The sequence below is a fragment of the Mus caroli genome, chromosome 6, assembly GCF_900094665.2.
Source record: "Mus caroli chromosome 6, CAROLI_EIJ_v1.1, whole genome shotgun sequence".
In the NCBI taxonomy this organism is placed as follows: Eukaryota; Metazoa; Chordata; class Mammalia; order Rodentia; family Muridae; genus Mus; species Mus caroli.
Window position 1 is genome coordinate 45,271,984 of NC_034575.1, and position 20,695 is coordinate 45,292,678.

The window sequence follows — 20,695 nt, forward strand, 5'->3', positions numbered from 1 at the left end:
GCTATAGGCTTGTGTTGATAGCACCTCACCCAGGCCTTAACCTCATCCTTTGCATCTCCAATCTCCTAATTCTGTTTCTGTCCCTCCTCCCTCAGCCTTGGAGAGAGGACCTGTTTCCTCACAAGGAGAGGCAAACACTCTATCACAAGGACACACCCAGTTCTAGCTTCCAGTTCTGATTTCTACTCTGACCTTAATTTCCCACCATCTGTGCTCACTTCGGGCTTTATTGTCATTCTTCCCCATTTATCTATCTATCTATCTATCTATCTATCTATCTATCTATCTATCTATCTATCTATCTATGGTGAACACTGGTCTTCGGTGGCTCCTTTTAAGGGTAGGGTTTTCCTATTCCAGGTGCATGTTCTCTACCATTGTACCTTTTTTTCCTGTAAATTCTTCTTTAGATGCTTCCCACAAAGCTTAGTTTTGTTTGTTGCATTTGTTGTGGTGCTGGAGAACAAACCAGGACTCCGTGCATGGCAGGCACTCCCTCTTCCTTGTTTCCTCAGCCCCATGTGTTGTATTTCCATTCTTATCCAAGACAAATTACATTTAATTTGCTCCTGGGTTGCTTTTGTCTTCATGAACTATTAAGTACATTATCTTGTTCCCAATATTTAGAGATGTTCCAAAATATATTTCTTCTTTTGATTTCTAAGTAATATCTGTGGTGGTCAGAGGACAGACATTGTATGCCTTGAACTGTTTTCATGTATTGACTGGCCTTGGTCCACAGTTAAGGAGCATGTGTGTTCTCCTGCTCATGAGTAGAATATTGCCTGGATATCAATACTATCAAGTTGGCTGGCAGTGTTCAAGTGTCTTACATCTTTACTGGTTGCATGTACATTTGTTTTTAACAACTGTTCAGGGGGATGTAGCAATCCCTGGCTGTAACTGGGTTTGTCTATCTCTTGAAGTTCAATCAGTTTTTGCATCATGAACTTTCAAGCTTTGTTTCTAGAGTCATAAATATTTAGGGTTGCTACATCCTCTTGCTAAGCTGACCTTTAGCTACCACGAATGACCTTCTGTTTTCCTAGCAGTCTTCCTGGCTCCTGACCCATTGATCGATAGCAGGAAACAGAGACTTCGGGCTGCAGTTAAGAAGCTGGATTCTGCTAACAATTTAAATGTGGTTGGAGGCAGATTCCGTCACAGAATTTTCAGATGAGAACTCAGCTCAGTTTAACACTGATTTCATTCTCTGAAGTCCAAGGAGGAGAACTAATCTGTACTGGACCCAAATGTCTGACCTACAGAGCTGGGACTGTTGCGAATAGTCTGTGCCACATGCTAAGTTATTCTGTAGTGTGTAAAACAGTGGTTTGGTTAGGTTTTTCTTTCTTTCAGACTGTAACATGCCCTGAAAGACTCTATTTACAAATAGTTTTTAACTCCATTTTGAGAATGGGGAATGACTCCACACGTGGGTGGACCCCTGGGTGGACCGCTGGGTGGCATGATATGTCTGGTACTACTCACATGGCACAGTTTGACAAAAGAGAAGAGAAAGGGTTCCATATTAGAAATTTGTCAGTATAAATCAAGATTGCAGGGCCACATGGGTATATTAGAGTCATATCAGGAAAACTAGGTTTGAGAACTTATCAGACATATCAGACCAAGGGAGGAGTACAGCTTCCTCACCAGGATGTCATAAAGAGATGGACATCTAGCACTGTGATGGCCAGCCTCCACAGACCTGCAGTGTGTGTGTGTGTGTGTGTGTGTGTGTGTGTGTGCCTGCCTGCATTGAGGGACTATGAGGAGAACTCACTGGCCCAGGAGCTCCAACTTTCCTTGTTCCCTGCAGCCTAGCTGAACTATCATCTGCTTATCCTTCTGTTCACACATCTGGAACCACTGCTCATCTGTCCATCTGATCCTTCTGATCCAAGTCCTGCCTTTTGCTTTACTTCATTCCTGCAACCCAATTCTGACCCCACAGCCTGAACTTTGCACCTAACACTGAGCCTGGGGACAGGAAGAAGGGCTGTGAAATGCTGCCTCCTAGGCATGGAACAGCCACTGCAGTCACGATCTCAGAGCAGTTAGTTGTCACTGCCTGCATTGGGCCTATAGAAGACTGGGCTTATCCAAAACTCAATCGTGGATTGGGGAGGAGCTTACAGGACCCTATGCTTTCCTGCTAGGATTTTGGTAGAGGGTCATTGCCTCCATTGTTGTGTGTCCAACGGTGAGCCTACCAGACTCCAGTAGATAGTTCTTTTTTTTTTAATATATTTTATTACGTGTTTTCCTCAATTAAATTTCCAATGCTATCCCAAAAGTCCCCCATACCCTCGTACCATCCAGTGGAAGAAAGACAGCATTTTCAACAAATGGTGCTGGCACAACTGGTTGTTATCATGTAGAAGAATGCAAATCGATCCATTCCTATCTCCTTGTACTAAGGTCAAATCTAAGTGGATCAAGGAACTTCACATAAAACCAGAGACACTGAAACTTATAGAGGAGAAAGTGGGGAAAAGCCTTGAAGATATGGGCACAGGGGAAAAATTCCTGAACAGAACAGCAATGGCTTGCACGGTAAGATCAAGAATTGACAAATGGGACCTCATGAAACTGCAAAGCTTCTGCAAGGCAAAAGACACCGTCAATAAGACAAAAAGACCACCAACAGATTGGGAAAGGATATTTACCTATCCTAAATCAGATAGGGGACTAATATCCAATATATATAGAACTCAAGAAGGTGGACTCCAGAAAATCAAATAACCCCATTAAAAAATGGGGCTCAGAACTGAACAGTAGATAGTTCTAACTCATGGTCATACCGATTATCTTGATGAAACTTAGTGGTTCACAAAATAGCAGCAGCAATGACAAGAACAAGAAGCCACAAGTGTGAGAAGAGGACTTGTAAAGGGGACAGGAATAGAGGCAGAAAGAGAGCCAAGTGGAGGTATTGTCATCGGAACACACGTGATACCTATTTCTAACTAGCTTTCACAAAATAACTACATTTTTAAAGGTTATATAACAAATCAAAACGAGGAAACATGGATGAAAAATAAACCTATTAAACATGTTTAATATTATTAGGAACCAAATAAAGGTGTCTTTTAAAGGGGTTTTCCGTTCTCTATTCAAATACCCATCACTATCCCTTTTTCAAAGGTAGAAGAGTATTTGTCTAATAATGACACCAGAATTTCTATTTTCCTGTCATCTATTATGCCTGCTAGTTTTTGTTTATGTGATTTTATTTCATTGAACGCCTGGTTAATTTCAATTATGTACCAAATAATATGCATTAAAATTGTTTGTGGCAATAATTTGAGATCTGAGACTTTGTTAGGTTCCCCCACAGAGGACATATCTTGGATTCCAATAGGCACTTGAAGGTACTTTATATTCTATTACGACCTTCATCCTGTTTCAAAGGCCCAGATGAACCCAAGCTGGGCTCCTGTCTGTGTTGGGACTGTCTACTGTTCAATCCTTTGGGGGTGACTTGCTGACTCCGTGACTCAAGAGACCAGAATCTCTGGGTGTTTCCTCCTCTAGTCTCCAGAAGGTGTCAGAAATGTGCCTTGCCTTCTTATTCTTTCAGCCATGTTTTTCCAAAATTAACTGTGCTCACATCTTCCCCAGAGAAGGAGGTCTTATTCTTTCTCAGGCTTGAAAAAAGAACTACTGGACTGGTTAGTAGGATAAATGGTATTCTAATAGTCTACATTTTACTCAACCTTTCCAACTCTGCCAGCATTTGCCAAAGCTTTCTTTAGGTAGAAAGACAACTGCCTGGCAGAGGAGGAACTAGTAGCATCACTGAGGCTTCCTCAGCAAAAGATACTAGGAAGACATGAGCTTGAGAAGATCTCCAAGGTGTCTCAGACCCTGTCCTTGGTGACTTTTTGAGCAGAAGTCTAGAGTCTGCTTTCTTGACTGGGCATGGGGACAGGCAATGAGTATGGCGCCTCCATGAGCGTTCTTAAGTTAGCTTCTACATTTGTTTCCAAAAGAGTCTGAGAATGCTTTGATTCTCTTTATGGGGAAATGCTTATCACACTAACCTTTTAAAACTGATTTCAAGGCATCTCAGTAGGAAAAGTCAAAGAATACAACTAAGACCAATAGATCAATCAGCACGCCTATCAGACATGTTCTGACATGCGCTGATAGACTGGGGTTTGGAGGAGAACAGATGGGGCAGGGGCATATAGAAAGGGTCTTGACTCAAGCCCTTACAGGCTCCACATCAGACCAGCTGTGTCCTATTCTGGCCAGGACACTCACGATTGTCTCTTCTTTCCTAGCATATAGTTTGCACTCTAAAAAAATTAAAGACACAGTTTTCCTTTACCAAGATGAACTGCCCAAGGTCTGGGGCATAGGATAGTCTTACATAGGCTTCCTTTGTTTTAAGCACATCGAATCCTGGGCAAGGATTCTGACCAATTTTGAGTTGCTAGAAAATGGCCTACACCATACACCAGTTCATGGGGGATAGAAAACAAGACTATGTGGACGTAGGGCTGTTTGTTTTACTATTATTTGAAAAAATAAACACATTTTTCTGTCTGGAGTCAGTAGTCATGTGTGGCTCTTACAACTTTTAAATCATTGACATGGAACAAAGAAGGGGGGCGTGGAGTTAATATAAATCCAGTCATGCTTCAGGATGTTCTTTCTTGGTCTCCAAGATGCTCAGAGCCTCTCCTGACTCCTGGCTCTTTTTGCAAAGCTACCTTGTGAGAAGAGCCAAGTAGTCTTTGGAATTACCTTTCTAAGGAGATTTGGAGAGAATGACATCAGCATAAGAGCCAGATTAAATAATGGGAAACAGCTGCCTCGTTACCCTCCAGAGCACCTCCTGTAAGGTCTGCAGCCTGTGCAGGCACAAAAATAATCTAGTGAGATTAAAAAATGCTAGCCCACAGGTGTGCATGCATGCATACACACAATCACACTCACTCACACACACACACACACACACACACACATACACACACACACACACACACCCCACACCATACCACAAGCTTTCATACACACCCATAGAGATCTGTGCTTCTATTGCAGAAGGTCTGGTTCATTGGGTGTTAGTTGAAGCCCAATTGTCTTCACTTTCAACATGTAAAACATTAACTAACCATGAGCTCTACCTTGGAGAAATCCCATTGTTGACACTAGACTTCCACGATCCAGAAGATTAATTTAAATGGAGTGGAATGGTCTCATTAATCCCAACTGCAAATGAGCTGGCATTTCTTTAAGCCCCACTTTAGGGATGGCATAAGAAAGAGAACCAGACTTTTTAAGTCCTACAAGAAGCCATCAGTGATGCTATTAAAAATGCCATTAAAAATGTTATAATTTAATGTGATAAGCAGAATTATGGTTAGGCTCCCTTAGTCTTTAGTTTATACATGTATATGATACTTGGTTGCTTTCAGCAGAGTTGAACTATTATTTTTTTTAACTAAGTTTCATTAGAAATGAATTTTGTTACAATGTTCAAAAAACTATCACCCCTATGACTATTTCAAACCTCATATTCTCCTTGGTACTTCAGTTGACACATTTCTTAATGACCTCATAGGGATTTGCATGTGTATCTGTGATTACAGACTCCCTACAGGTGGACAAAGTTAGTTCCTAATTTCTGAATCAAGTATACAAAATACTAGGTAGTCGATGACTAGACGATGACCCCTAACTTTTGTAGACTTCTCTCCCAATTATTCAACTTCATAAAAGGCAACGAATACAGTGCTATGTAAAGTAAAATGTTCTGGAATTTTAATAAATTCCAGGATAATTAAAGATTATTTTCCTGGTTATGACTCAAAACTATAAAAATGGGAAGAAAAATATCACTAAGAGTACAATTTCAAAATGAAAATGAAATTTGGAATGGTGGCCTCCAGAAGTTTATCTGAATGATATGAACACTTTTGTTTTAGGGGAAAAAAAAAGAAGCGATATAGTACACCACAGCTTTTATTATAGTCTCTACTTTCTTCATGTTTACTAGTGGTATAGAAATAGTTTATAATAACAAACCATGCACCTCAGATGAAAATAAGATATAAAAAGGTTGGATAGTGCATGTGACGAAAGTTGTATTCAGGTCCAAGTTTAGGAACTTAGATGAAATATGTTTTTCGATTTGATTTTTTTAGGTCTCAATGATCTATATTTTGGCCCCGACATGTCTAAGGGCCCATACTTTTATTGCATGCTCATTTCTAGCATTAATACACTTCTGGAAGCATTTTTCATCCTTTCATGTCTTCAGAGACTCACCTGTGTTGGTTTCACTTCAGGCTTAGACACGCTATATCTTTTCCCCTGCCCGGGAGCATCATGGGATCCTGCTTATGCCTGCACCCATGCCTCCTGGAAGTGCTATCTAAATAGTGCTATCAGGGTGAGCTTTTGGTCTTTGGAGAGTAAAACTGATGAACAGTTTCCTTCCCTACTTTTATTTGAACAGTTGGTTCAGGGAATACACTGCCTGCACCTATTCGAGTGACATTGGAGGGAGGACTAGGTCACCAGATGCTTCTCTGATGTTCCATATAACTCTTCCCTTCTGTTCACCTTCTCTCCTTGTTCGCTTTCTATCTTCCCTTTCTCCCATCATCACCCCTACCATCCGCTACTCTTGATTTACAGGATCACACCAGCAACAACTCATATATGAGGCATGAGCTCTTTCTAAGCAAAGGTGTCATGAAAGTCAAGAAGAGCAATGGTGAAAAATTCCAAGTGGTGAGCCACCTAAGTTGGGATGGGTAAAGTTTAAATCAGCTGGTATTCTGCCTGAGCAAACATAAAATACATTTGTATTAGTCACAGTCTAGTACCTGGCTATCTTTAGAAGGTTTTCTTGGCACCGGAGAGATGCTTCAGTTTGTAAAGTGCCTTGTGTACATTCATGAGGACCTGAGGTTAGATCTCTAAGCACTATGTAAAAGCCTGACATCATCACTTGAGTCTTGAACCTTAGTCCTGGGAGTGGGAGTTGGGATGGGAAGGAGAGACAAGCTGATCTCTGGATCTTGCTGGCCAGCCAGACTTGTCAACTGGTGAACCTTGGTTCACTGAGAAACTTTGTCTCAAAACACAGAGTGAAGAATGACATTTGGATTCAGCTGACATCAAACCCTGGTCTCAACACGCATGCTCACATCTGTATATGCACTCAAGCACATACATATATCCCCCCCCCCCCACACACACAGAACCTACAAGGTCTTTTTGTCAGGGGTGTTGTATTACATTTTGGTATGTGTTAGGCTTAAACTAATCAACTTCTTTCTCTTTGAAATGTCACTTATTTGTTCAGTAAACAAGTTAAGCCATTTGCTCTCTTTGAAATAAGGTGGATCCGTAAAAGAAAAGTCCTCTATGTATTGCCTGAGGACATTCTTTCTTTCACGACAAAGATTCTGTGCATCTTCCACTGGGGGTTAGATGGTTCTATATAGTGGAGTAGGCCAGCCAGAAGATGTGCATTTTCACATTATAGGGAAGCAACAAGAATTTTAATCTAAAGATCTCTCTTTCTCTCTCTCTCTCTCTCTCTCTCTCTCTCTCTCTCTATATATATATATATATATATATATATATACACACATACTTGAGATCACATACTTTAATAAATTTTCCTTATAATATAAGTACTAGAATATCATGTTTTTTACTGATGTTACCAGAATCCTAGACTCATGGTCCTAGAGGTCATTAACTAATTTTCTTATTTCTCTGGTGAGCCAGTACAGGCTTTGAGATGCCAAGTGATGACCTACCAACCATCACTGACAGTCTGAGGGCTCTGGCCCCTACCTCTAGACTCCCACTTACTTGTGCACAAAGGAGTGCCTATTGCACTCACCTATACTGTCTCAGACTTACTAGCCCATGCTGGCAACATTGTGTCTGACCAGCTAAGAATTTCTGCATTTAATAAAACACTTAGCCTAACTATGGGTTCAGTTCACAAATATACAGGGTGAACAAAAAAGCTACAGACCAAATTCTGTGTTCCCTGACAGGTTGAAGCTCACTCCTCCCACCCACAGTATGACATGTTGGGCTGGAGCCTTGGGGAGGTTAGTAGGTCTTAGGATGAGAACGGTCATTGTAGTATGGTGTCCAGAGAGCTCTCTATCCCAGATAGAAGAGTGCCTGTGTGACCCCATGAGCAGACCTTTGGTCTAGATTCCCCAGTCTCCAGGGCTATGGGAACAAATACATGCTGCGGTGCAGCCTCATTTTTGCCAGCTCCAGCCACAGGCTCCAGGGCTTCCAGTTCCAACTTTAACTCTCCCGCTGCCTAAGTAAGGATGAGAACAATCAGTACAACACTGTCAAACCCAGTTTCAGTTTTACGTAGAAACGAACACTTCCTGGGGAATCTAGTGAGATAACGAAATAAGGGGCTTTATCCTATAAAGTCCTGGTGGATTGGGGAGTACTTGCTGTAACGCACCCCTCGGTAGCATCTTCTATATAAACCAATGGTCCTGGTCATCAGTTAACATGTCACAGTGGAGAAGGGTCACTGGGACTGTTGGAGGTGAGGGCTAGTCTTACAGATGGGAAAAAATTAATATTACTTGAAGTCTATTCTTTGTTTTGTTTTGAAGCAGGATTCTTCCTGTGTTGCCCAGGTTGGCCAAGAACGTCTGTGTTCAGGTGATCTTCCTTCTGGAGCAGCTGTCAGCCCGCATCACTATGCCTAAGTTAAATGTTTTATTAAGTTAAGGATAAATCAACAATCAAAAAATAAGTGGACATGGTTGGGAACACCTGTAATGCCAGAATCCAGGATGTGGAGGTTGCCAGGAGTTCCATCAGATCCTGGACTTCATGGTAAGTTCCTGGCAAGTCTGGGTTATAGCATGAGACCATGTCTACAAACAAACACAAACAAGAAAAATGGACCATTCTGTTGAAGACCGAATAGCACTTTATTATGGCATTTCTGAGAGAGAAGAAATGAATCAACAATAGACACAACTCTAGAAACTAATTTCCCCAAAAGATTATAAAAATTAAAGAAGGGTTCCTTTTACCTAAGAGTTCATATGACTAATATTTTTTTTAAATGATCATGGGTGTATCTTAATTTACAGAATAAAAACTTAATTATCTGTTCTTTTAAAATATTTAGAAAAATCCATGTTGACCATAATCACCAGAATTAGTTAGGCTATTGATTTATTCAGCTTGATTCATTGATTTAGATTAATTGTTTGGCAAGAATGTATTGAAGGGAAACTAGTCCCCTGGCAGCAAAGCAGCTAATACCAAAGTGTACCAGTTAGAAAGATAATCATTGGAGAAGCTGGAGACAGTTGGAACAAGTGCTGTATCTGAGGAAGGGTAAAAAGGAATAACATTTGCTTGAAGCAAAACAGAGAATCCAGTTGTGTAAGAAATGGGAGGAATGGGAACAGGCGACGAATGAACAATGGTGATGAGTGGGGTGGTGGGGGTGTTCATGAAGCCTGGCCATTTATCACATGAAATATTGGGTTGAGTTGAGGTTGAGTCTTGTTGGACACCGCGGAGACCCCATCCTCACTCCCTGAGCCTTGGGGTAATCTTTAGACATTACCATTAATTATTCAGACTCAGAAGGCTGCAAAAACATCTTGATTCATTGGCAAAGTGACAAGCATATGGTGTGTTTTGCAAACCCCTAGTTTTTTTGTTGAGAGGAGGGCTAACATTAATTTCTTCCAAACCCTACAGGGACTTTCCAAGTCAGCCATTGTTAACATAGTTCAACATCAAAGTTGGAAAGCTTGGTGTAGTCTTGGGGGAAAAAAAGTTAGGTAGCAATGAGTAGCTTTTTACTGGCTAGTAACAAGGAAGCTTTGGGGCTCCACACATTTCTTGTAAAGAGCTACAGAGTATCGGGCAGCTTTGTAACTTGATTGATTATCAAGGTGTCAGGTCTAATTAGTGGGTCCTACAGGATGATGCTTAGAATATGGTGCCCCCACCCCACCCCCTGCAGTGCTTGGCACCTAAATAGCTTTGGTTCAGGCAAGAGTCCTGTTTCAGACTCCCTGAGCGTGGCTTGATTGTGCTTGGCTACAGTATGCTTGAGGGGTGTAAACAGATGACCCTCTCCTGATGCACAGCTGTTAGAGAGCAGCTCCCTACAGAACCAGAGGAGGCGGAGAGAGATGGGTGGGGACAAGGGTGGCTAAACGAAATGGAAGGTGCACACAGAATCCCCCATTCTCTCAGCTTAGATATCTGCTATTGTTTCAACTCTTTCTCACAGTACCTTAAAATAGCAGCTCCCTAGTTAAAACTCCTGGTTTAATTAGTGACTCCGTGGACTAATTCATGCCTCGATCTCTTACATTCTTTGTAAGCTCTTGGACCTCCTCAGAACTCCATCAGCAAGGCATGATCATGATGGAATTTTGTTTACTGTGAAAGTTTATTGAAGGCTGTTTACACAACTTAGTCTCTTGTGGCAATTATAGGACACGCAAACAGAAACATTCTTGAGACTAAGAGAAAGGATGCTGACACTGGCAGCAAAGAGCAGAGGATGGTTCCCACCATCCATTTGGTGGTGAAACTGAGCCAAAGGTGGATGAAGCAGAGTCCACAGGGCAGCTCTCTACACCCATCAGCTGGTGGAGAATTAAGGAAGGGAGTGGAGTGTACGTAGGTGTGGAACAAAAAGTGTAGATAAGTCTTCCTGAAGGGTCGTTCATTCTGAGGTGAGATGATCTGTTCCAGAATGTTCTAGGCCACTAGACCTCTTCTACCCAGAATTCAAACTCTTCTTTGAGATGTTACCTAGGTAGTTTCAACATACTGCTGGAAAAGCCCATCCATAAATGTATACCAGGCAAAGAAGTATTGGTCATATTTTTAGAGACCTCTTTGATCAAAATCATGTTGGTTACAAGTAAAGCATTTTTTTTTTGTATCAAAATCATGTTGGTTACAAGCAAAGCATTTTTTTTATGTCTTTAGGAAGAGTAGAACACAAATAAGATGCAACATTTTTTCTTCTAAGAATGGCCTATCGGCTCTGTGGCCATCCATGGAAATCACCCTCCCTTTCTAAATGCTACAGTTCCAGTTTTGTTGCTATTTCCCTTCAGTGCAGTTTTTCAAGTGTGAAAGCACCTGTCGGGGCACTCGCACATATGGACGCTCTCCATATTTTCCACCCCTTCACAATGAGAGTCTCACCTTTGCACCAGAACATTCTAGAAAATGCTAGTAACTTCTAAGAGCAGTATGTCCACCCAAGAAAAGCTCCAATTTCTAACTTTCTCATTCATGCCGTAGCTGTCCCGATGAATGGTCTTAGGTCCACTGCCACAATGTTAAGATAGTCTCCTGGTACAAACCCATTCACTTCTCATCGGTGGATGCCTCCCTACAGCTGCCTGTCTCCCACCGTGACAAAGGAGCACTGAAGAACAGAGATGGCATCTCATGCCTTCCAAATCCTTGACATGCAAAATTAGCAGGTGTGGGGAGCCAGCAAGGAGGCTATAAAGAGCCACCCCTCATCCCTTAGAGTTTCTCCCTTCCACGTGTCTAGTGCCTGCTGCTTTACCCAGCAGCCCATTCTCCTTAGTGGAAATCTGTTTTTCCCTTGGGATTATCAGTTGTCATATCATTAGACCCCTGAGATACATTTCTTCCCATTCTTCCTTCTCCAGGGGCCTTCATTATATCATCTCTAAGTTCAGTTTCAGGAGGCAAACTAGTGCTTTATGTAATTTTACTACCACCTAACAGGGTTCTTGCTCCATTGTAGATGTTTTGGGAGTGTGTGCTGAGTTAATTGAATTTGAAAGAAAAAAATAGACTTCTGGGTCACTAATAGGAGCCCCCAAGAGTGCCTGGTGCTTCAAGGGGAAAAGGGATGAGAAGATTCAAGAAAAGGAGCAATTAGTCCAGAGTTGAGTCACAGCAAAGCCCGAATAGCCTGTGTATGTGTATGTGAGTCTGTGTGTGTGCGCGCATGTGTCCACATGTGTACATGTGTGTGTGTGTGAGAGAACATGTGTGCACATACGTGTGCGTGTGTGTTGTTGTTGGGCTAGCATGGAGTGCCATGACTGGCTAGAGTGCTAGAAGAACTTAGCAATGTTTTAGAATCGGGAAGAAGAGTTTTAAGAATGGAAAATTCATCAGCATAGCCGAGACCCCAGACCCAGGCTCTGCACATGTGAGCCCCTTGACACAACTCACCCTGCCTGCCTCTTCTTCCCTCTGTTCCTTGGATTATGTCTGCCTCTGCAAGCATCCTTACCAATCCTGCCCCTGTACCGGGTACCCATCATCTTTCCACCCCAGACACTTCTCTGCTCCGTAGAGCCTTCGTCTTCTGAGTTCTCCCCAGAAATAATATTTTTCTATCATTCTTCCTGGTGTGGGCTCCCACCTTATTCTTCCTTTAGTCTCTTGCTTAGGACCTTCATGGAACTGATCAGGTTTTAGTTCTGTTCATGATGCAAACAGCTTATGTCTCCATCTCTGCCCTTCATAAATGAACTCCATGAAGGGTGAGATCTACCAAGAGAACACTGTAACAATACAAGGGAGATGGAATCTAAGCTAGAGGCTATTCTTCCCTGCTTCCCTGCAGAGTGGAACCTTCGTAACTCTCTGTCAGGGACTTCAGAACCACCCGTATTTCTCTGCCAGAACGAGGTTGGTCCAGATTTACTCTCAGTGGTTTGATCGGGGTTGGTCCAGATTTACTCTCAGTGGTTTGACCCGGAGGCTCCTGCCCAAAGATCTTGCTGTCTGTACCTTTTACTTGCTGTTCTTCCCCTCTTAAGAAAGTCGAGTGCAAGGCACAGATCTCAGAAAGGTCTGCCCCAGGGAGATCCCTGTGCAGAGGGTACCTGATGGGATGGATTCATGGCTGTTCTGAGCTTTGGAAATGGGAGTCCTAGGCTGAGTTGCCTCCCTTCAGCTGCTCGGCAGGGCGCATGTAAAATCTCTGCAAACAGTCCCAGTGTGCTTATAAAACCTCAGGTCACTGACAATTGCAGTGCTCATTTGCTGTGGCCAATTTAGCGCTAATAAGCTGAAACTGGGCTTTGGGGCTTTGTTTCCATGGCACACACACTCCCTTTAGAAACACATTTCCCAACTAGAGATTGCAACCTAATAGAGTTTGCCCTGCTCCTTTGTGTAAACTGACTTGTAGCTCATTTTGGAATCATTTGCCCCTTAGCTGAACCGCAGCTGTCGTTTTTTGTCAGTGAGCTTCTCTGCAGGGAGGTGGGCAGCTCGCAAGCTGTCCACCTGTGCAGAGATGGTGATACCCCCTCACCCCCACTTTCCCATTATCTGGACAGAACAGGGAGGAGCTGTCTCTACTGGGGGAACTCTGCTCCTCCAAACCCAGTTTCTGCTGTTTGTGAGCAGCAGACTTGGGCCACACGTGTGACAGGGACCATTGTGGCAGGCCTTAGGCGAAGATGCCCAGGTGGACCTCAGGGTTCTCCCCTCTGAGGTCTTCTGCAAGGCTGGCCCTGTTGGGGCTCACCCAGTGCTGTACAGCTGGCGGCTACTCACCTCTGCCAGGAAGAAGCCCTCTTGGGGGCTGTTACATCCAGCTATGGGAGTTGTCATTTCCAGCAAGGACAAGATACTCTGTTTGTGACTTGATTCTTAGTGACTTAGAACTTGAAGCTCAGGGTGAAAGACCGATTAAACACAGGCTCTCACAGCTTTCTTGGAACAAAATGGAAAGGGTATCTTTTTGTCACAGGCTCAATCATCCCTGCCCCCTCCGGCAGTACTTGTGGGTTCAGGAGTCTCCATGGCCACCAGCCCCAAGTTCCCCTGTAAACACATTGGTTTGTCAGACTCGCCCCAAGTAAGAGATGTCTTGTATTCTCTCCACTTTGCTTGACCCCTAAGGACAGAGAAAGAAGGGGCCACACCCAAATCCAAACCAAGCAACACTTTAGCAGAAGTCTGGTGGACACATGGCCTCCCCCTTCCCAAGGAATGGTTAGGGAGTGCAGATGTCTAATTGTCCCTGACATCCCAAAAGGCTGTTAGGAACTTGCTTCTACCTTGGAAGTTCTGCCAAAAAAATTCTCTGTGGTTCTGGGCAGAGACACTTAGAGACACCTCTGGGGCCAACTTTCTTTCATTACATTCAACTGAAATTCAGGCTGTCCTAAAGGAAAGATGGAACTGGGGGAGGAGGCAGGGGTAGGGTAGGGTGTCATGGGATACCTCAGCTCCCCTCGTAAGCTCACCATCCACAGCTTTACATCATGGCTCAGGAAAGGCAGCCACAGGCAGAGCCCAGGCCAGTCACTTGGTGTAGGGTACAGGGTAGGGCATAGGGTATAAGCCTATAAGGTATCATGGTGGCTATTGAAATCTGTGAGACAAAGGGAAAGAGACAGAGGCAGAGGGAAGAAATGGAGGCATGCCAGTTTCTAGAGCACTGTTTGTTTGTCTTGACTTCTGCTTTGCCCCTTGCATAAGCCTAGAGTGGGACAGTGCTGCCATGAGCATAGTTAAAAATATATATAAAATACAAACCAAGCTAGACCAAAGAACTGGGTGCAATCACAGGCAATGGGCCAACCCTGGCAGGTGCTGGGCCTTCCCAGCTCCGTGCCTTCCTTCTGTCTTCCCTTACTGGCAGAACCTGGGGCTTGCCAGAGCACACAACATTGACTCCTTTCCCAATACTTAATAGCATGGACCATGTTTGTCGCTGAGCCCAAAGGCCTGGTGGCCAGATCTTGCTAGCTGGGTGTTCTGTCTCTGACCCTGTAGGGAGGTGGCTCTGGATCACTGGCCTTTCATGGGAAGTCACCTCTTCACTAGGGGTGTTAGGAAACATGAAGGGTCTATCATGCTAATCTCCAGGTCATCTTGACAGTTTGTGTGGTCTCCTTTAAAGAAGAACAAAAACATGCCCCACCCCGACAGAAAACAAGTCTAGTTGAACACGGAGTTGGGAGGACGATGTGTTATCGGTTCCTTCGGGGGATGGTAGGAAGGTCAAGCAGGCAGATTATCTCCACATTGACATTTCATTTTTTTGCTCCAAGTTTTACTGCATCCTGTCCCACTAGTCCCCCTCCCCCAATGATAACAGTAGTCCAATCCTCAGAAGAATCCTGTGAAAATGGACAGCACTTTTCTCTATGCTGCACTGGAGTATCATAGAGAAAATGAGCCTGTGCTCTGATATCATCCCAGGAGAACAGAGGGTGACCTTGGAGAGGCCAGGGATTCCCACTGATTCAGTTCCTAGAGACAAGAGAGCCTTCCTTAGAGCCTCATGGTTGGAGATGAGCCTCTTTAGGACTGACTATCTCTCAGAAAGAGGTGGCCTTTGGTGAACTGATGCCAGTCCTAGGGTGAAGTGCTGCCGCGTGGTGGGTAGATACTCTGAGGGACCGGAGGCTGTTTGTGAGAGCAAGGGTCCAAACATTTGAAGAGCTGCTGTTTAATAGAAGGTCCAGGTTTTTCTGGGTAATCCTTGCCAGGTGAATGCAGAGAGGATCCTAACGTTGGAAGAGAAGGAAAGGAAGATAGAAGGAAGATCTTTCCAGCAAGCATTAGAGTTGTCCAATTCTCAGGAATTAACACTGACTATGCAAGCAAGAGTCAAATATTCATCTGCAATCCATAACTGTTTTTTTCTCAAGTTCAAATCTAAAACTTACAACAACCAAGTTTAAACCAACACCGGTCTAACCGCTAATCTAGGTGACAGCTTCCCTCCCTCCTCAAGCAGCTTTGCTGGGACACAGTGGTGACAATCCATCGCTTTGTCTCACATCTGCCCACAGTCCTTACCTGCAATGCTGCTGATCCTTTGGAATGTAGTATTTAGTTATGCTTTTAAAATCATGGCAGTCCCCCATGACTTTTGCTTGTTCAGGCTTTCTGAACCGCTTTATACACATTTACTCTAGAACTGTGTGACCCTGTGGCCACACTGTAGGTTCTACTGATGGTTCTGTTTATTAGGTAGAGCTCTGCTTGGACAGTCCATCTCCCAACTACTCTCAGCCCACCCTCCCTATACAGACTGGGCTCTCCATGGGAATAGAGGGTGGTTCCAGGCCCTGGCTTTCACTGGTCAGTTATAAATCCGAATCACAAAGTGCATCTAACATTTCTGTGTCTCCGTGTGCATGGTCTAAGTCCATTGGTAGTACTTGCTTGATATACTGCAACCGCTCCACAAACACATTGAGGGGGCTGCACCCAGAACTTTCTACAAGTCCTTTATTTTCTCCAGACTTTTCTCAGTAAGCCACCCTTCCCAGGTCTGTGGGGTGCAGGCCTAGGTCTCTCCTGTCTTGCTCTGAACCTCACTACCAAGTAGCTGCACTGCTGCTTGGCCTGTCTTCTGCACTGAACCCCCTCCCTTCTCCAGCTCAGGGTGTTTAGCTGTGTCTCAGAACACGGACTGGATTACTTCAGATGAACCCTTCATGGGCCATACAGAGGGGTAGCAGGAGTGATAACATTACCATCAAATTCCTTCCACCTTTAACGGGGACAACAGTCCTCAGCCTAGGTATGCACACAAGAGAGAGGGAGAGAGGAAGGAAGGGAGGGAGGGAGGGAGGGAGGGAGAGAGGGAGGGAGGGAGAGAGAGAGAGAGAGAGAGAGAGAGAGAGAGAGAGAGAGAGAGAGAGAGAGAGAGAAACAACTCAGAACTGTTTGTCTTTCACCACCCTCTGCTGGTTGAGGTGGGGACTTTTAAAAAATCAAAGAACTGAGCTGAGAACTATGCAGTGGACTCTGATATCTGCAGGAACTTGGTAAGACAAGGGTGGGGTGGGGTGGGGTGGGGGTGGGGCCAAAAGTTTATATTTTATGGAGGAACAAAGTGATGTTAAGAAACCTTAAAGCCACTGTGTCTGAAATAGAAGCAGTGTTGCAACTGGTTCAGTCCGCTCCGCATCCCAGGCGCCACCTGGTGCTGAACTTTTTCTGTCCATGCCCAGGTACTCCTTTACTACCCAGAGATAGAGGGAGTGGGAAGCAAGAATGCACAAATCCTTTAAACACGGGGTTACGTGGGGACAAAAGAGCCACAAGAGATTGAGGTCTGGCTTCTATCTTATAGCTACAATAGTCTTTTAGTGCCACCCAGACGTGTGACAGGCCCCCTCTTTCTAATCTGTGAAGGGCTGTTCTCTGCTAATTTAGAATGGGGGGGGGTGCAGGCTTTGTTTCCAGTTTGTGTCCCGACACACCATCTTGATAGTGAGATGGGTGCTGATGTATATTTTTATTGCGGAGATGAGGACCAGAGATGTGAGACTCTCATGGCTGCACAGGGCACAGAGATACTCACATCTTATTCCCACCAGTCATGGGTGTGACTGTCAGGGAATCACTGGCAAAATAAACCCTTGCCAGTGGTGGCCAGTAAGGAAGCGAATGGGAGGCAAACTCTTAAGAAACATGGGATCCATGTCTCCCAGAGAGGTGGGATTTAAATAAACAAAGCAAGACAGAACCCAGGGGCAACGGGGCCCCGAGAGAGCAGTGCAAATACAGATGTCAAGGGCCGGTGTACCAAACAGAGCAGAGGAGGGAGGTGGGGGCCAGGGCAGGACAGCTCTGCTCAGCAGTAGTTCTGGGGGTGAGCAGTTGTGAGCCTGGCGTGTGGGGAGCTGGGAGGGAAGATTACTTCTCTAAAGGTTGGCAGATCTTCTCGTTCCCATGACGTAAAGAAAAGCGTGGAAACTTTCTATCTGGGACAGGATCCAGGCACTCGAAGTCCTTGCCAACACTGTGATTTCTCATCTGTATGTTTGAAAGGAAGTTAAATAAATACGAGTTTTAATAATCTCTCTCATCGCTGACCACTGCCGTGAGCGAGACACTGTGCTAAGCACCTCCCGGGCATCATCTCCTTTACCCTCCAGTACCTACAGGTCAGGCACCATTATTACCCTCATCTATGGCAAGGGGATTCTAATGTCTGGTGACACACACGTGTACTAGCTAGTTACGAGTCTAAGTTTTAATTGTAAACTAAGAATTTTGTTTCTCTTCATCCCATACCCCTGTTGTAAATAGCAATCTTCAGAGAACACCCCCCCCCACCGTGTGAAATGGATCTGTTTTTTCCTACTGTGAGGCAACAGGAGGAGCCTTCAGAATTCCTTTGAGTGTTCTTAGGACACTTAGGTAGGTCTAACAAGTCTTCTCTTCCCCAAAATATACATGTGTTGGTGAAAATAGCTCAGTTTTTGAAGAAAAAGGAACCTACCTGCAGTTCTCAAAATGACCAGACAGTGGCGGTACACCATCAGTGATGCCATACTTTTTTTTGAGGGTTAAAGTTTGAGAAAACTGAATGCTGAATAGGTTTTTATGGGGACACAGAATTTTCAGTGCTAGAGTTCATTAGGCAATGCAGATAAAATGGATAGCCTACAAAAATTTAATTTCTGTTTTCAACAGTATTTAGTTCATTGTTCAAAGTTGATGATGCTATAGCTATCTATCTGTCTTTAGGGTGAGCTTTGCCTTAAAGCTGATGGAACACCACCTAGAAAACAAACAAACAAACAAACAAACAAACAAACAAATAAACAAAACCCTCCGTGCGGGGCTTAGGAAAGTATGTCCTAAAAGGAGAGGGATGCTAACCTTGGTTTAAATATAAATTAAACCCTGATCATCTTTTACAGTTAAGTGAAACTTCTCGAGACAGTGTGGAAGGTCTCCCTTCAGATATCCAACCAGACTTCACCAAGAGGTTTTTTCTCTCTGGCTTTAACTTTGTATGTCCCCCACCCCCCAAGCCTTTGAAGTGGTTATTTTAATATTTGTTGTGCTAGTGAAAGGGCCTGGTTTTAGTCTCTGTTCGCATTGCATTTCCAGGCCAAACATTTGATGTTTTTGCATCACTCCCTTCCGGGGACCACGACTCCACTTTGTTTTATGACCAGAGCTGAAGCCAGCACCCATGACCCCGGAGAAGGAGACTGAGTTATTTATCCCCTCGGACGTTTCATTAAAGCACGGTTCATCTCCGCAAACAGTGTTTCCTAAACATGCTCTCTGATTACACAGGATGTTTTGCCTGTCCAGCTAAGCCATATTTTTTAAGGGACATTTTTAAACACGCATGTTCAGGAACTCGAGCACCGGGTGGGGCGGGGCACCGGGTGCAGCCCGGTGTGCAGCATTTAGAATTGGAGCCGCTTCCTAATAAATACACAGCGGGTCCTACAGGCGTGGGAGGTCTGTTCATATTTGTGGGAGTTAAGAGCATGGATTCCAAGGGAATTCAGAGTACAGACACTTAAAATAACACCAGTAAAGCTACATTAACCGCAGTGCCCTCAACACGTTGCCTTGAATGTGGTGCAATTTTTATTAGGTGAGGTTTTGTATGTTAAAGCCAGAAAATAAAACCAAACAGAAAAGTCAAAGAAATGGGCAAAACTTGGGATAATCCCTCTGTAAATATTTAATGAGAAACAGAACTGAGGTAGGTAGTCATTCATCTACTTTGATAACAGAGTCTGTGGAGGCTCTCCTAGTGGACTCTGGGGCAGCAGGGCAGATCTCCCCTGGAGCTGCTCATCCAGGCTGTGGCTAACACTGACATACTGACACTCTTCACGTTCAGCCAGATGGCAGCTCATGTGAGCAGGACACGTTTGACCAGAATTCCCCAGTGTCTCTCTGGAAGGGAAATGGGTTATGTTTCATGACCAGGGTTATCTTTATTTACTCATGTTCAGGTCAGCAGAAGAACACGCACTGCATTAAAGTGTCGCAGGGCCATCATCCCCTCTGCTTCACCAGCCTGGGTTTCTGTTCTGGATCCCGTCTGCCTCCCACTCCCACCCCCACTCTCCAGTCCTCCCAGGGCAATCCTAGCTTAGCAGCTGCCAAGAAGTCAGAAGGGGCCGACCTGCAAGCCCCTTCCAGTCACAGCCTGTGTCAGGAACAAAGAAAAGACTACCTCATGTCCCTTGCAGATGCACTGAGAAATCCGAGGTCACACTGTGAGGATACGTCTGATGCCCTCCGTTCTCCTCTATCGGACTCCTTTACTGACAACCAAGACCCCTCACAGTGTCTTTTGTTTATCAAGTGAATGGGATAGTATTTCCAAGACCTTTCTGTAGTAAACTCTCAGCAGCCTGATTCTCAGATAGAGTATGAACTTAAAATACTGAATTATGAACAAAACAGAGAGAGCCATTGAGCGAAGGAGGCTCTAACGTGTGTGCATATGCTTTGACAGATGTAGAGTATTTTGGATTTTGGATTTTTTTCCTTTTGGGGAAAATATTTTATTTACTTTCCTTACGTCCATCTGATAGGCATGATCAATAAGTGGAAAGAATTAGCTTTTACGGATTCCATGGTGAATGGTAAGTGTGGTAGATACATTGAACCTGACTGTATCATGATACGTATTCATGATTAGTGAGTTGTAGTGCTGTGGTTCATGTCTTAGTCTTTCAATAGTAATCATAATACCCTAATATAATCATTAGATGTACTATCTAAAAAATGGAACTGTTGGCAAAGCTCCCCCATCTCTCTCTCTCTCTCTCTCTCTCTCTCTCTCTCTCTCTCACACACACACACACACACACACACACACACACACACACACACTTCCTTAAAGCAGAGTTTACCCCTGTATTCTTAGCCACCACTGTGTTTTTTT

General features: G+C 44.1%; 1 long non-coding RNA gene across 1 annotated transcript in view; it reads left to right on the forward strand.

Moving 5' to 3' along the window:
- LOC110295539 overlaps positions 1-20,695 on the forward strand; it is a 39,498-nt gene that overhangs the window by 14,320 nt on the left and 4,483 nt on the right. Inside the window, exons 3-4 of the long non-coding RNA XR_002378092.1 lie at positions 6,658-6,753; positions 8,637-8,859. This is a non-coding gene — a long non-coding RNA (uncharacterized LOC110295539). The remainder of the gene's footprint in view (positions 1-6,657; positions 6,754-8,636; positions 8,860-20,695) is intronic.